Source organism: Cyprinodon tularosa, unplaced genomic scaffold (genome assembly GCF_016077235.1).
Source record: "Cyprinodon tularosa strain WSP-4 unplaced genomic scaffold, ASM1607723v1 ctg227, whole genome shotgun sequence".
Classification (NCBI taxonomy): Eukaryota; Metazoa; Chordata; class Actinopteri; order Cyprinodontiformes; family Cyprinodontidae; genus Cyprinodon; species Cyprinodon tularosa.
This window is the reverse complement of record NW_024038846.1, coordinates 789,130-807,212: the sequence shown is the minus strand read 5'-3', so window position 1 is coordinate 807,212 and position 18,083 is coordinate 789,130. Positions and strand designations below refer to the sequence as shown.

The following is an 18,083-nucleotide window of genomic DNA, read 5'->3' as shown; positions in this document are numbered from 1 at the left end:
GCACTAGTGAATGATGTTCTCAGAGACTTTTTAAATGTGTTTGTCTTTGTCTATATAGACGACATACTCATTTATTCACGGAACTTAACTGATCACAAGAAACATGTCCGCCTGGTGTTACAGAGGCTACTGGAGAACAAGTTATTCGTCAAGGCAGAAAAGTGTGAGTTCCACCAACCATCAGTGACCTTTTTGGGGTTTGTGCTCGAGGGCGGGCAGGTTAAGCCTGCTGAGGACAAGATAAAGGCGGTTTTGGACTGGCCGATTCCTGAAAATCGAAAACAGCTTCAAAGGTTTTTGGGGTTCGCCAATTTTTACCGTCGTTTCATTAAAAAATTATAGCCAGACGGCTCAACCTCTGACCTCTTAACTTCAGTTAAGAGGAATTTTCAATGGACTCCCGAAGCTCAGTCTGCTTTTGACAAACTGAAATCTTTGTTTTCCAGAGCACCGGTGTTAATTCAGCCTGACCCTTCTAAACAGTTCATCCTGGAGGTCGATGCTTCGGATTCTGGCGTTGGAGCCGTCCTTTCCCAGAGACTCGACTCAGATCAAAAGATTCATCCATGTGCTTTTTTCTCTCGCAGACTCTCATCAGCAGAACAGAACTACGGCGTTGGAGATCGAGAACTATTAGCCATCAAATTGGCGTTGGAAGAGTGGAGACACTGGTTAGAGGGAGCTGAGCACCCGGTTCTAGTCTGGACTGATCACAAGAACCTTGCTAGCATCCAGTCTGCCAAACAGGCCAACCCTCGTCAATCCAGGTGGTCCATTTTCTTCTCCAGATTTAATCTCGTTATCTCCTACAGACCCGGATCAAAGAATGTGAAACCAGACTCCCTCTCGCGCCTATACTCCGTCGATCAACCCGAGACACCAGAGCCAGTCCTCCCGGCCTCTTGTACTGTGGGAGTCGTGAACTGGGAGATCTCCGATCTTATTAACTCCGCCCTGGCCACGGAACCCGACCCAGGTAACGGTCCGGCTAACAGAACTTATGTTCCGTCTTCCGTCAGGTCCAGGCTCATTCAATGGATGCACACTGCCAAATTCTCGGCCCACCCTGGAATCAGTAGAACCATCGCTCTCATCACCAGACGCTTCTGGTGGCCCACTCTCCACAGGGACGTAAAGGAATATGTGCTGGCCTGCCCCATTTGTGCTAGAAACAAGGCCTCGCATCAGCCACCCTCTGGTCTGTTACAACCTCTTCCGATTCCTTCACGTCCATGGTCCCACATTGCCATAGATTTCGTCACTGGTCTCCCCATCTCTCGAGGTATGTCCACTATACTCACCATCGTTGACCGTTTTTCCAAATCCTGTCATTTAGTCCCTTTCAGGAAGCTCCCCTCAGTGTTCCAGACTGCTCAGCTTCTCGTGAAACACGTCTTCAGATTACATGGCATTCCCCAGGAAATCCTATCAGACCGTGGTCCTCAATTCGTTTCACAAGTTTGGAAAGCCTTCTGTTCAGCTCTGGGCTGTAAGTCTGCCTTGACTTCAGGTTATCATCCACAATCCAACGGTCAGACCGAGCGCATGAATCAGCACCTAGAATCCACCCTCCGCTGCCTAACTTCCAACAACCCCACCGACTGGAGCCAGTATCTACCTTGGATCGAGTACGCCCATAACTCCCAGAGATCAGCTTCCACCGGCCAGTCACCATTTCAGGTCAGTCATGGATACCAACCACCACTTTTCCCCGCAGACGAAAAGGAGATAGCAGTCAAGACCATCAACCAACACATCCGTCGCTGTCAAAGGATTTGGAAAGAAACCATCACCACCCTCAACAAATCATCAGAGACCACCAAACTTTTTGCCGACTCCAGGAGACGTCCCGCTCCCGAGTACGCCATCGGACAGGAGGTATGGCTGTCCACCCGAGACATTCCCTTGAGGGGAATGTCTCGGAAACTGTCTCCCAGATTCATCGGTCCATTTAAGGTTTCCCAGGTCATCAGTCCCTCCGCAGTCCGTCTCCAGTTACCTCCGAGTCTTCGCATCCACCCCACCTTTCATGTTTCTCAGGTCAAGCCCGTAGTCTCTAGCCCTCTGTGCCCGCCATCCGACTCCCCACCACCCGCCCTGGAAGTCGATGGCCACCCGGCTTTTACCGTCCGTCGCATCGTGGACTCCCGTCGGCGAGGTCGCGGCTGGCAGTACCTCGTCGACTGGGAGGGCTACGGACCTGAAGACCGTCAGTGGGTTCCCGGCTCTTACATCCTCGATCCTTCCCTGATCGAGGAGTATGAGCGTTCCTGCCCATCTACTTCCTCCGGACCGCCAAGGGGCGGTCGTTGAGGGGGGGGTACTGTTGGAAGCTGGAGAAGTACCTCTCTTCTCCAGCAGAGTCCGCCGTGGATCCTCCTGAGCAGAGCCCTCTGCACAGCTGCTGCTCGTTACCATCATCAGGAGGACCCTCTACTTAAGCTGTCTTCAGACCTTGCCTCAACGCCGCAGTGTTGAGCCAGTTGGTTAGCACCTAAGCCCAGAACCTCTGAGAACTTTGCTTGCTCCGAGAACCTGACAGGATCCTAATCTTGTCTCTGTCTTTCCAGGAAAACCTGATCATTCTTCGTGAAGCTCTGGAGGAGCTTAACCCACCGAGCCTGCCCTCAGAGCCAAACCTGAAGACTTCCCCTGGATTCTCTTGCAGCTCTGGACCAAGAGCTGGAAATCCAAGTCAAGGTCTGCTACCTTTCTAGAAGCAAGACGCTGAAGCAGCTAACGGACTCAGCTAATCAGACTCTCTCCAGTTCCAACAACCTTCCTCTCCAAGATCCATTCAAGGACCCACAAGGTACAAACCTGAGACTATCAAAGGACAAACCGCTAAGAGCCCTGCTAACTAACTGTCTTCCTCACAGACTCCGGTGAACCTGTTTGCCCTGGACCAGAACCAGAACATACTATCATTGGATTGTATTCAATAAACTCTGTTAACTTTTCATCTGTTTCCTGTGTCGTGGTGTTCTGCATAATTGGGTCACATTCGTGTACCGATCATGACAGATCCTGTGTTCATGCCTTTAAAAGCCAAGGACAGAGCCCTGAAGTGAAAGAACTATATTTTTGATTTTTTCAACAGGAAAGAAGACAACACAATTATTGATTATTCTTGTATTCTGTAAATATAAACCTGATGATTGTAACATGCCATTGCTTTGCATTATAACCTGTATTACTGTTTTATTATTTCACATTGTGAACCATCCATAGCAGGCTGTTTAGAGGAGTACTGACTGACTGACTTCTGACTGACTTTTATTATTAATTATGATATTTAGTAATGGTTAGTTAATGGTTTCATTTAAAGGTTTGTATCCCCCAACTTCCATCCATATCAGGCTGTGTCCGTAACGTTAATATTTCGTTTTTTTCACTTAAACTTCACACACATGTAAGTGCACTTATTCGCTTAGTATTCACACCATCATGTAACATCACAAAATATTTCATCTGCAATGAACTACAGGGGGGAATGTAGTAGCAGTTTTATTGTCTTATATCAGAAATCAGAATCAGAATATATCCTACAACATGGACCTATACTTACTTAGCAACAAAACAGTACATCTTGAAGTTCAAGTATGAGTCTTAGTAATAATAAAGTCTCTAATACTGGCTGGTTTGCCAAACAAGGACACAGATGTACTGCGTTATGTAGTCCTGTTTCTGACCTTATGCTAACTTAGCAACACAGAGATTGCAACATGTAAACAGGGAGTCTGCAAGCTGGGAGTCACGTACGAATCTTGGCAAAAACAGGCTTCTTACTGGCTGACTCGCACGCAATCGGGTCACAGGCCAAGAACTTCCAGGAAGTTTCTTCAGAGCGTCCAGTCGTGCGCGTGCATCCACACAGTGCGTTGTGGAGCCTATAAAAGGCCGCCCTCAATGGATTGAAGGTGGGGGAAAACTACAGATGTGAGGACATAGCGCTGAATGTATGAAGTGTTTAAGACAGCTGTATGAATTCGGTTTTGTAAATAAATGTTTCCCCCCTCCGGAGACAATGGAGTGAATCATCAGCCTTCTTCCTATCATAAGAGAATTCTACCAATGAGCTTCCACAATATGTGTGAGGGAACATTGCAGGATTTTTTTTTTTTTTGGGGGGGGGGTAAAGCAAATGCCATGTGAAAGCAATGTCATCTACACTATATTGCCAAAAGTATTTGCTCACCCATCCAAATTATTGGAATCAGGTGTTCCAATCACTTCCATGGCCACAGGTGTATAAATTCAAACACCTAGGCATGCAGACTGTTTTTACAAACATTTGTGAAAGAATGGGTCGCTCTCAGGAGCTCAGTGAATTCCAGCGTGGAACTGTGATAGGATGCCACCTGTGCAACAAATCCAGTCGTGAAATTTCCTCGCTCCTAAATATTCCACAGTCAACTGTCAGCTGTATTATAAGAAAATGGAAGTGTTTGGGAACGACAGCAACTCAGCCACGAAGTGGTAGGCCACGTAAACTGACGGAGCGGGGTCAGCGGATGCTGACGCGCATAGTGCGAAGAGGTCGCCAACTTTCTGCAGAGTCAATCACTACAGACCTCCAAACTTCATGTGGCCTTCAGATTAGCTCAAGAACAGTGCGCAGAGAGCTTCATGGAATGGGTTTCCATGGTCGAGCAGCTGCATCCAAGCCATACATCACCAAGTGCAATGCAAAGCGTCGGATGCGGTGGTGTAAAGCACGCCGCCACTGGACTCTAGAGCAGTGGAGACGCGTTCTCTGGAGTGACGAATCGCGCTTCTCCATCTGGCAATCTGATGGACGGGTCTGGGTTTGGCGGTTGCCAGGAGAACGGTACTTGTCTGACTGCATTGTGCCAAGTGTAAAGTTTGGTGGAGGGGGGATTATGGTGTGAGGTTGTTTTTCAGGAGCTGGGCTTGGCCCCTTAGTTCCAGTGAAAGGAACTCTGAATGCTTCAGCATACCAAGACATTTTGGACAATTCCATGCTCCCAACTTTGTGGGAACAGTTTGGAGCTGGCCCCTTCCTCTTCCAACATGACTGTGCACCAGTGCACAAAGCAAGGTCCATAAAGACATGGATGACAGAGTCTGGTGTGGATGAACTTGACTGGCCTGCACAGAGTCCTGACCTCAACCCGATAGAACACCTTTGGGATGAATTAGAGCGGAGACTGAGAGCCAGGCCTTCTCGTCCAACATCAGTGTGCGACCTCACAAATGCGCTTCTGGAAGAATGGTCAAAAATTCCCATAAACACACTCCTAAACCTTGTGGACAGCCTTCCCAGAAGAGTTGAAGCTGTTCTAGCTGCAAAGGGTGGACCGACGTCATATTGAACCCTATGGATTAGGAACGGGATGTCACTTAAGCTCATATGTGAGTCAAGGCAGGTGAGCAAATACTTTTGGCAATATAGTGTATATTTGGGAGATTAATCAGAAAATATAACATAAAATACTAGAGGGAATATAGTGTTAATACAATCAGCTCCATCAGCAGCTTGCATAGCAGCTGAGGGCTGTGGTGTGTCACTGATATGATTACCTACTCATCCAGGCCTCTGATCTCATTGTTCCCTGACACAGAAGATAATACATGCATACTAATGTGGGGCTGTATTTGAAATAAAGATTTGCTTGACGTAGTAGAAATGTTGCAGTTATGATTATATAGTTATATTTCTTTTCGCTTTTTAAATAATTTATTTTCAATATGCAACACAAATAGTCAATTAAAAATATATTTAAAACAAGGTATCACCTGTTTAATTGATATAATTGCACTAATTGAGATCATGGATAATATAGGTTTTAGTAATATGAGAGCTGAAAACTAAATATCACATTTCTTAGATTAAAATTCTGGTATGATTATAAAAACAACATTAACATGTTAAAACTTATAACATGCTGTAGGAAGTCCAGGTAAAGTTTTTGTCAGGCTACATATTTTGAATTTCTTGAAGCTAATCTAACAAATAGCCCTTTTTGTATTGCATGGAGCTTGGGCTGTGGTGGTGTCACAGGGATAGAGCACACTGGAGTAAGAATGTTGGTTTAGTGTGACAAGTGCTCTCTTTCCTTCTGAGGATCTCTGCTGGATCAGCTGGAGGCAGCAGACTTGAGAGCAATCACCTATCTGCTGCAGCCTTCTGAAGGAGCTGTTAGAGGATCAATCATTGCCTGATATTCATGTTTGTTGGTAAAGTCAAGCCCTCCAAATTTCAAGTAGTTCTCCTTCTTATTTTTCTCCTAAGAAACCTTAAGGATTATTGGTACAAGTTTTTAGTTTATCCTCCTGTTCTCCAGGTTGAAGAAGTTCCTAGATGCCTGGATTACCACTGCTATTTCAAGCTTAACGGTATGCCTCTGAAAACACCTTGTCCACAGTCTCCACTGCAGCTCATTAGGTCACAATCTGCCTACCCGCTCTCCAGCTCTGTGACTCTACAATACCAGCCTGGCCTCCCACTCCACTGTATAACGAGAGACTCACCACCAAGATCTCATCACCTCCTACAGCTGCTCTTTTTGATCCAAAACAGTAAGTCTCAAATTAAGATTTCTCTATTCATATCCTGCCTCACTAAGACATGTAATAATAGCCATCTCCTCTGCAGAAGCTGCTGGACCTCCTGAGCTCTGAACAAGGTCCATTCCCATGTCTCTGGTCAAAATGTCTACCACCTGCTTGTGATTCTGCATCAGGGTGAGGAAGTTACCTCAGAATATGACACAACTCTGAATCTGTCAGTATGCTGCCTTTCATTTGAGTACGTGAAATGCTTTCACACAAATTATATTAAACTATGATTTATTAAGTTATATCAGCAATTTAAAGAAGTCTGCATAATGAGACTGTCAATTCCTCAGGGCAAATCAAAATCTACTTCTCTAACTTCTAAATAACAGTGTTGAACTTAAAGGGAGTGTTAAGCTCCAAAGCATTTGTCTTAGCAGCTTACACAGTGTTTCCCATTCATTCTTTAGATACCATCTTATGCTGTGTTTCCAAATATAATATGAATTTTCAGCTAACTTTTAAAAAGTTGAAAAGAAAAAAAAGTGAATTTGATGTTTTCATCCACTGGAGCAAATTCATGAGTTCATGCAACGCATAATGTCTTAATAAACTGACGGTACCCTTGGCTATAGTAAACAGAAAGTACAGTTAACAAGCAACCTTGGACTTAAAATCAGGGATGGACCAAGGTGTTAATGAATGTGTTGCAACCAGGGAAGTTGTGCTTGCTTTATCTTGGAAGCTAGCATTGGCAATAGTTCATGCCATTGGGAGACATCAAGGCTGTGTTCAATTTCAGCAGCTACGTCCTCCTTGTGATATTGGAGCTGAAGTTGTTGGTCTAAAAGAGCTTTCCTAAGTGTTCTTTCCTAAGAGCTTATTTTATGAAGATTGAGGAGGAAAAGGTTAATAGCAATCTTGCTTACTAGATTTGAGGCAGAATTGTGGCCAGGAGGGATGAATGGCATCCTTAGAGGAGAAGCTGAGATGATGGTTAATGGATTCCAGCATGGAATTTGCTGGAGTTTCTTCTCCATGGGGATGTTTGAGTCTCTGGGTTTCCGATGCAGGGTGTAACTGATGATGAAGGCAGTAGAGGGTGAGCAGGGATTTTAACTAATGTTTTTATTTTCTTTTAGTTCCTCACTAGAGGCTAGGAGAGCATACCTACTGAAATTAAAATGATTGTCTGAGGAGAGAAAAAGTGTTTAATAAGTGTACACTTTTGCTCCCCTACCAGATTTAATATTTAATTTACCAGTTTTTCTTATCTTTGGCAATAAGAAATGGATTCTAGTCTGAAACAAGGAATCCCAGAAACAACCGGTAAATACAAGCCTTCTCTGTAGATGGCTGGGATCAGTCCTAGAGAAAGAGTGAGAAGTGATCAGGAAGGAGATCTAAATAGAGCAGCTGGTTCCTGCAGAAAAATAGTCAGTAGAGATAGTTAAGTTGTCTGATCAAGTTTCCTGCTCTTATTTTTGTTTGTATTATTATTTTTTTGATTGATGAAGGAAGTATGTATGTCTTGAATCCTTTGAAATCCATTGATTGAGGTGTAGAGTGTCACTGGTAAAGGTAAACAGTTGGTTGCCCTCCTGAACCCATGAAGGCCGACCCAATCTCAAGTAAGACAATGAATTGGTTAATGGGTTACCTTCCAAATGACTACTAATTAGCTAAGACTTTGTTGTTCCCAAGACCCTTGCTTTTCAGCTAACGGCTTTAGAAAAACAAAGGGCAAGTCTTGGTTCCTGGTGTTGCTTAGCAACAACTGGAACCCATTTATAGCATTTATTTTTTTATCTTCTAACACCATGTATTATTAGAGCTGCACATCAGTATGCCATTTTTATAGCAAACGGAGAGGTCACAATTGGAAAGGCACATTTGTCATTGACATGTAATTTAATAAGGCCAGTGGTGTGGTGAGGTGCTTTATATGACATTACTAAAGCTTAACTGGAAAGCTTCTAATTATAAATATGCATAAGCGTGGCCTATGGCAGCTTAAATTTAGTCTCATGTCCTTGGTAATCTGATGTCAACAGAATACACGATTGCACAATATACTTTCCTTTCTTGGTGTGATGTAAATATTATTGTTGGTAAAACAATGTGTTGATAGTATACAGAGAAAGGAAATAAGACAATGATTATATGTTTTATGTTGACAAAAATTGCAAACAATGACTAACCTCCAGCAAAATCACAGGCCTCTACTGATGTTAGAGCTAAGTTTAATTGTGACTCTCAAAAGGTTTTGTAAAAATCTTGTAAAAAGTATTATTTTTAAATAAAAGGGAACATAACATTTAAGAATAGCTGAAATTGGTATATAGAGTAATCTTTCTATAAATGACTTTATAATGGAATTTATAATGTCATGTTAGTTAATGTAACATGACATGATGACTAAATGTTGCAGATTTTATTTTTAAAGTTGAATTCTGTTTGATGCATCTTTGGCAAAACGGGGATGATTTAATAAGGCCCTAGTACTGTCACTTCAATGTGTACTCTTGATTGTAAGCAGTCTGTCCTTACTTGCACCCAAAGTGCAAACACTGAAAATAAAGCGTATGCATAATTGAGTCATCTGGACCAGAATAACACTGCCATGTCAGTGCAAAAACATTCTCTGAGGTATTGTGATTTTAATCATAGAGCATGAACAAAAGAGAATGTTGTATCATTGTGCGTAGTGGAAGCCCAGGCTTTCTGAAAAATGGTGTGAAGCAGAGCTGAATTAAGTTGGTGACAGTTTAGTCACAGGACAGGATAAAAGAAAAGAAAGAACGCTGCATTTAGATAAATATGTAAAATTTGAGGGAAAGTATAGTATTCCATTTTCAGTGGTGACAGGATTTCATTAAAACAGACATTTCAACGTCAAACTGCCTGTGGCTGATGAAGCGTATAGGAACATTGGGACTTTACTATTTTGGAAGCCAAATGAAGGCTGAAGACGTTGGTCACTGGCAGAATCATTAAGAGCTTCTTTTTTGGATTGAACTCACTGTTATCTGCTTAATAGCTTAAGCTTATTTTAATAGAATTCACAAATCTAAACATTTTATTTCTCATTCTTTCATATAGGTTTGGATGTTTATGGGGTCCTCTTATTGCTTTGAAATGAAATGATTTTTACATAGAAGCCAACATTATTGACCCATTAAACTAGAGCACTTGTATTACTGATTGCTTTGTCTGATTCATGGCTTGTGGCAAACTACAGTGTACAGACCTTTGTAGACTGTGAAGTGTATCATTGATAGGTCATCAGCATAGAGATAATAGATAATCATAATAGAGTCAAACATGCTTTTCTATTTGAACTCATGCATAGATTGCCCCGTGGTCATTGGAGCCCTCGGGGCAGTGACCCCCAAACTGGAGAAGTGGTTACATTAGATCCCTGGAAATACATCAGACATCTCGGTCCAGAAGAGTGCAATTCTACGAACAGCAAAGATACTGTGTAGAACTCTCAAGCTCCCAGGCCTCTGGTAGAAGACCCGGGCTTGGAGGAAAAAGGGGGGAAGACCATCCGCAATGGGTGAGGAAGTTTTTTTTTTCTCTATACACCGTATATTTTTCTAAACTGGAACTTTCTGGATTTTTCGCATCTGTCAACATGTGCATTACAATCCAAACAGATTTATGTAAAGTTTTCACAAATTTTCTTGAGGTTTATTTGTTTTTAATGTTTTTTAGGTTTAGTTTTTTATTATTACTTTTTTAGGTCTACTTATATGTAAAGACAGGGACTTTTTTCATATGCGGTCAAAAGAAAACCACAAGTTAAACAGGTTTGGGGATGTCCTTAAATGTCATAGCTATAAATTAAAATAAATAAATATATAAAATAAAAAAAAAGGAAGGAAATGTCATAGCTAGGGCTTTTTCCTCAAAATGTTAAATTTTTCTAAGATACTACATCAACAGAGTGTCTAAAATAGTACAGAATAAAAATTTATTTTTTAATTTAAATAATTGTTTAATACATTTTTAAGGGTCCAATATATTTACCGTATTTTCACGACCATAAGGCGCACCGGACTAAAAGGCGTACTCTCAGTTATGTGTCCCATTTCTTTATTTAACACACACATAAGGCGCACCGGACTATAGGGCACGTTTTTTATATACAGGTACATGTCCTCTACTACCTTTAAATACCTCTACTGCGTATTTAAAAATACAGCGGGGGCAAAACTGAGTATGACTGTGCTTTATTCATGTATTTATTACAAAGTATTAATCAAACCTGGCAGCTGGCCGTGAGACAGACACATCGCAGATGACACAGCGCTGTGATCACTCCTAAATTAACTTAAAATCCTGAAACCTGCCGACGGAATATGTTCGCTTTTATTACCGGTATCCTGGTGCCTGCAGCTAAAATTATTTAGATGAAAAACACCTGCCAGCCGCCGCGGTGAGGCTGCTGTTGAATGGATTTCTGCTGTCGGTGTACCGCTGGTATGTGGGGGTCTGAGCGGCTCCGACAGAAATAGATAATCTGGATGAACTGACTGCAATTATTAAGTTTTCAGGTGGCCTTTCTCACTTAAAAACATATTAAAACTACTTTATTCCAACTGATCACAGCAAATATAGCTGCAAGATTTAGATTATTTAGATGAAAAAACACCTGCCAGCCACCGCGGTGAAGAGGAGGAGACCCGCCCAGAGGCTGCTGTTGAATTAAGTTTTCAGGAAAAAAAATGGAGCGGGAGCAAAACTGAGTATGATTGTGCTTTATTCATGTATTTATTACAAAGTATTAATCAAACCCATCAAAGTCATCATCCTCTGTTATCCTCAGCATTCCTCTGAATAAAACAGCTGCGCTAAATCAGACATGCCAGTTTCCCCTTCTTCGCTGTCAGAGTCACTTTCCGTGCAGCGCGGCTCCTCAGAAATAATGCCGGCTTTTGCGAAAGCTTGAACAACAGAGCCAGCAGACACAGTCCATCTACAATCCATCCGCAAACGGTGGCGTAACTTGCACGGCGCTGCCTTCCACTTATCCTGAAACTGTGGTCTCAGTCTGTCATCCATCGCTCCCACGCCGCTCGCAGCCTTACTGTGAACGGCCGCTCCACACCGATGTCGAGCGGTGGAAGTTCCTTTGTCAGACCCCCCGGGATAACGGCGAGCACAGCGTTCATTTGATTCATCTTTTTTTCACATCGGCTGTGAGATGGGCACGCAGCAATGGTGATGCGTGGAAAAAACCACCTAGTCTTCTCACATACACCTGTCTCAGCCACGCATCCACCCAGCCTTTTCATTTGCGATAATATCATATGTCATCAGAGCGCTGTGTCTGTCTCGCTGTCAGCTCCCAGATCAGCTTCTCTGATTGGTTGATGCGGCGCGTCCAGCAGCAAAACTTCAATTTTTCCATCTGAGCAGCAGCAGCGCGTTGGCGGTGCGTCAGATGCTTAAAGGCTCCCGACGTGCTGCACCAAAACGCGCTGCGGGACCTTTTGCTGCACCTATATGCGCGTCAACCATTGACTTTGCATGTAAACTCGCTGCTTCTGCTGCACCTGCTGGGTCCGGTTCACACCGATGTCGAGTGGTTGAACAGCGAGCACAGGGTTAATTTGTTTCCCCATGTTTTTCACATCAGCTGTGAGATGGGCACGCATGGAGTTACATATTAACAGCGATGGTGAGGGGTGGAAAAAAAACACCTGGTCTCCTTACATTCAGCCACTCTTTCATCATCTCCTCAATGAGGTGGCCTCAAAAGTCGCAGTTACAACACACATAGGGCGCACCGCACCATAGGGCGCACCGCACATTTTGAGGGAAAAAAAAGACGTTTAAGTGCGCCTTATAGTCGGGAAAATACGGTACTTCTGGTTACGCTGTTACCATTGATATGAAAGGATTCTGCACCAGTAGAATCGATAGGCTTGAAGTCATGTGAGACCAACCTCATGAGTGGCCAGATCCCTGTAGCTCCTTAAAAGAGCTGAGGAATGGCTTCTTCTGTGTTACATTTATTAGATTCAAGCCCCCACCAAAAATCAGAAAAAGAAGAAAAACGAGGGACAACATAAGGCAAGTTTTGTTTGCCAACTCAAGGAAGTTTGGGGGCTTTGATGCCACTCAGAAGTAATTGGAATCTCTATTACAGATGTAGATTTTGTGCATTGAAATTTAAAAATATCTATGAGTATTCTTAAATTCGTACTGTAGAGATTTTGATATACACTTGCTCCAATATGGATCAGTTCTGGAAAGTTTCCAAATCAGTGAGCATTAATTAACTAAATTTTGAAAGTTGCTGTCCTTTGTAGCAAAGCCAGTATTGATATCTGTGCAGGTTTTTTTTAAAGTATTAAGTATTATAAGTGTTGTAGCAGACCGTACCTACAGATACAAAAAAAGCTTCACCTTTTCGGCAATCTGCTGCTTTACAGAGAAATTGTAAGTCTGCTTCTACAGCTGAGTGATCCCAAGCCAATTCATTGACTGAGAGAAGGAAGCCGTTAGATTGGAGCGCAGGTACCATCCATTCCCACCCTGACCGCAGACATGCAGGTTACAGTGTCCCTGTCTGCCTTATCTCGTGGAGCACCAGCTCGTCTTCAGACCCAAGGCTCATGCCGGCTCTTGCTCAAGATAAAGCCTGAAATAGACCACTCTCACTGACAGCAAGGCAGCATTAGATAAGGCTGTTGTGTCCACAGCTTTGAGCTAGAAATGGAGAGGGAGTGCAGAGGAAAAAGGGTATGCATGAGCAAGTAAGCAGAATACAGTTGTGTGATTGCAGTGCTGTTGAAGGATTTTGCTGCATGTGTTCAACCTTCGACCCTCTTGTTTAAACACAGATAAAAGAAGGAAAAGTTATAGAACTGCATAAATCGTTTGCGCCCCTGCTTTTCTCACAGTTGAGACCATTGACTGTGACTATTGACCCATGTAGTTTAAGCCCCAGCCAATTTGGTCATCCTGGCTTACAGAGATAAGAAAATTACCTTGCACAACGTGCATGCATGTGTGTGAGCCTACTTCACTATGTGTGTACTGAGGTGAATGTCTATGCATGCTCAATGACAGTATTTCATTAAGACTCTGCCAGACACCAAGCAGCAAAACTGCATCTAAAATGGTTTTCCTCTGTTGGCATGTGGAAGCCAATCAATAATTGTGTGTCTTAGTAAATTAGATCCTGTAGACAAGAAGCAGTAGTCAGCAAAGCCATCCCAAAGTAACCCCTTGCCTGGTTAGTTCATTCTTCATTAGACAATAGCCTGAAGTAATTGAATTGGTCTGTACAAGCTAAGGGCTTGGCCTTCTGTTTTTCCCCTTTGACAGCATATATTCAGATGTGATGACTTTAGACCAGAGCCAAGATCCCATTTATGAAGAAAGCTAGAGATAAGACACCTAAAGGCACATCTGCAATCAAATCCCTTTAGCTTATTTTCCAAGTCAACTGAAATTCCTTGTAGGTCACAAGATTATTACTGAAAAGATTGCTTGACTGATGAAAATAAGAATGAATTTTACAGATTAAGCCAGATCAGTCTTAGCCTGACGTAGTCCGACTCAATTCTAGTCAGAATATGAGTCTGATACTGCTCCATAGAGCTGTGATTATGGGGCGTGTTTCGAACGAACCAGGAAAAAAAAAGCCTCGGCACTCAATTGGATAGACCTACAACCAATAAGAGCAACGGAGTGCATGACGTATGTTAAGCGAGGCATAGTTGTTGTCCACAAAAATCAAAGCGTGCAGTTGCACGCCTATAATAAGAAGATGAGACTTGATCGCGTTTCTCTGTTCCTCTTTTAAAATTAATTTGCTGTCGATATCTTCTAGAACAGACCTAATAGCAGAATCTACTCACCTAAACTCTCCGGCGGCAGCCATTATTGTTGTCACCCAAGCGTGCATTGGTCACGTGGTTGATTACGGTACTGTTGGTCATCTGTCCATCATCGTATAAAGCCTGCCCTGACAATTTGATTGGATCGCCTGACAGTGGGCGATAATACTCGCGCTACTATGGAGCAGAGCCAGACCGAACTTCCCGACCTCAAACTTTGTGGGCGGGACTAAGTTCGGAATGGCACCCAGGCTAGATCAGTCTGTCACAGAACTTAAAAAGAGAGGGTTCTAACAGCTTTTTATATCATACCTCCATAATTCACAAACTCATACTTTTTAATCCCAGTGAATAGACAAATATTGCACATTTTTAATGATGGATGAGTAGACAATGGCCCGGATCGATGGATAATGCCAAAATTTCATGTGACTGTGCAGGGGCTGCCCTTCACAAATATGTGACATGAAACTCCATCCATTTTCTGTCACGCTTATCCCTGCTGGGGTCGCGAGGAGTGCTGGTGCCTACCTCCGGCTGTCAATAGGTGAGAGGCAGGGTAAACCTTGGACAGGTCGCCATTCAATCGCAGGGCAACACAGAGACAAACAGAACAAACAAACATTCACACTCATACCTAAGGAGAATTTAGAAAAGCCAATCACAACAGTCATATGTTTTTTTGACTGCGGAGGAAGCCGGAGTACCCGGAGAGATTCCACGCATACATGGGAAGAAGATTCAAACTCCATGCAGAAAGACCCCAGGTCGGGAATTAAACCCGGAACCTTCTTGCTGCAAGGCAGTAGGGCTACCTACTGCTGCAGCCTGACATGAAACTCAGCCCACAAAAATTGAAACCAAATGGTTGTAGATGGCATTTTCTTTGCACAGTGCTATGGCCATATTCATGTTTTCATTTTCCGTTGCCATGAACGCATGTTTTTTGTGAAAAAATGAAAGTCGCAGGCACCCTCAGAAGGTTCCTGGACAATTTGTATGATGAAATTGCTCTAAGTAAAGACTTTCTCTTTTTATTTTGAATTCTTTTTGAAGAACCGGTCACAGACATTTGACTTCAAGTGTTGACCAAGGACTTGTTTTTTTCCTGAACAGAGAGAGCCATTGATGGATGACGTTTTTTTTCCCAACTTTTGTTCATGGACATCATATTTTTATTCAGATAGTTATTTTTCTTCTAAATAAGAGTGAATTGATCATTTATCTAAATAAAGATTATATGTTTTTCATCCCTCTCTTATCCTGGCAGGGTTGCTGGGAGGAATCTTTCTAAAGTATTTACAGTGTTTCAACCTTAAAAAAATGGTAAATCAAGGATAAGTAAATAAGCTTAAAATTTTGCCTTATTTAAAATAAGTTTCCTTAGTAAACATTGTTCTAATAAGGCAAAAGTTTCTTAAGTTTCATAATCCTAACCATAGCCATTAAGATGTCTTAATATGGTCAGCTGAACTGCTGTGTGATAAATTTGGCTGCTAAAGCTATAGTTTGAATGTGCAACTAAAGGGGTCCATTTGACTTGATCAGTTTCCAGTGACTGTTTGCTACAAAAACAACCAACGATGAATGTGGCCATAATCCCATGTGACATGGGCAGTCAAGGGAAAGGAATATGAGGGTTTAAAGGAACAATGAATGGGGATGAGGAATCAGAGAGAGATGGAGCACAGTGACGACTTTTCGTATTTACACCAGAATGACAGTTTTTTGGTATTCAAGAAAATACACCCAGTTTTATTGCTAGCAAAATGGTTGCCATGACTTACAAGAATAAAATGGATAGGAAACATTGAGCTCCAGAAGAAGCTGTTTAAAATTGTAACTTGATATAAAGTGTATTTATGTCATTTCATACTTTTGCTCTGTTTTTACTGGGCGTCAAGAGGGTAGTAGAGAAAGCTGGCTATACATTGAATCAGGTAACATTACTATGTGAATTTTGACATTTATTTTATTATTGGGTGTTTACAAAGCTGGCTTAGAAATCTAACTCTACTGTTAATTGCTCATTAATAGAGAGTAACTTCTAACATCAATATGATTAAACTAAAATTTGATCTGAAAGATTCTAAGCTTTCTGATTAAACAGAAGATGGTACATGCTAAAAATTGTTGCTCAATATTTTTCCATCTCAATAAATCCTAATCCTTATTCCTTTGTACCTCTGTTCCATGTGTCCTATATTTCTTCTAACCATCCTCTGGTCTCTTTTAGTGTCATCCACTCCTTTGTTTATCCCTTTATCTCTCCCTGTCCCTTTCAACCCCTATTTCTCTTTCATTGCAGCAGCGTGGGAATCTGCCACCATCCATCCCAAGCAGCAGGTAATGGATCAAGCGCGGGACCTGATGTGGCTACGGATGAGCCAGCCCGTAGGCGTGAGAGTAGGCGTTCAAATGGATTTGGAGAAGCTCGCCTAAAGTACTTACACCTGGAACTTTTTGTGTTTGCTTCTCAGCGCAAGCCCTTCACATCTCCTCATTTCTTCTTTCAAAGACAAAAAAACATGACAGCAGGGTGCCAGAGTCATGTTGGGTTGGTTGGGGGACATTTTGATGTTAGTGGGATGCTTTTTTTTCTTGGCACTCTTTAATCCCAGCAGTGTTGCAAAAGCACTCTGTTCTATTTCTCACTTTGATTGCTGAAGCACGGATCAAGAGCCTTGTAAAGGTAGCCCCCAATGTCACTTTACAACTGCAGGAAATCATAAATTGTTCAAGTGCGTCTTGCCACTGGTATATATTGTGTTTTCAGAGCAGTTGTGCAGTTTATGTGTAGTGAAGAGTAAATGGGTCCAAACTAAAGAAAAAAAATACAGGATCTTGCACTCTCCACAGATTTCTCACAGAACCCTGGAAACTAATATACACAAACATCTGTTTATGAATAATGGATGAAGATGAAATACTTGTACCGATCCACTCTAGAGCAGAGCAGATGTTATTTACAGTCTTATAGAAGTATGCTTGCCATCAGGGCTGATGCAATTTAATGTGAGTCTTTTTTTTATTGTATTGGAGATCAATGTTTATGGATAACTACTTTATTGTACTGTTTTTGTCACCTTTTAATCTGAAATTGTATATTTTTTATTTCTAATATACCAACACATAGTGACACATTCTTAAGTAGAATTTAAATTATATGTTTTTTTGAAAGTACAAATAAATAAAAATCTGGTGCAACCAATTGCCTTAAATATTGTTATAATATTTGTGTCTTTCTTTTTTTATTCACCTTTTTATTCACATTATGTTTTTTTTTTAGATAATTTTTTTCTTTTCTAATCTGTATTTATTTTCTACTTTACCTTATTATTTATTTTGTAACAACAAGATACTCGTTCAAGTTTTTTCCTCCGATTTTTTCCAGATTCCTGTGCAGATTTTTTCTTTCTCAAATCTACAGCTCAAGTTCCCATTTCGCTTCACCACATTCAAATTAACCTTGTTCCTGTTTTTCTAACCACCTGCCCAGTGGCTGTAAGCCAGGTGGCTGCCTTTATTTTCAGCCAATTTGCTGTTGCTTTTTATCGTTCGTCATCTGTGACGCCTGCTGTTTTACTTCATGCTGTGCTTCTGATGTATTTTTGCCATTTTTGATGATTTCTGATCATTTCATTATGTGCTGACTGGGGTCCTGTTCGCATGTCAGTCCTTCTTTTACATCTCAAAAATAGACAA

At 42.0% G+C, this 18,083-nt stretch overlaps 1 long non-coding RNA gene across 1 annotated transcript; it reads left to right on the top strand.

The window, feature by feature from the left end:
- The first annotated feature begins 5,424 nt into the window (after window positions 1-5,424).
- On the top strand, window positions 5,425-17,597 carry LOC119784461. The gene is made up of 6 exons (XR_005280936.1): window positions 5,425-6,201; window positions 6,309-6,360; window positions 6,437-6,543; window positions 6,620-6,708; window positions 9,872-10,081; window positions 16,687-17,597. It is a non-coding gene; the product is annotated as an uncharacterized LOC119784461 (long non-coding RNA).
- Window positions 17,598-18,083: the final 486 nt, after the last annotated feature.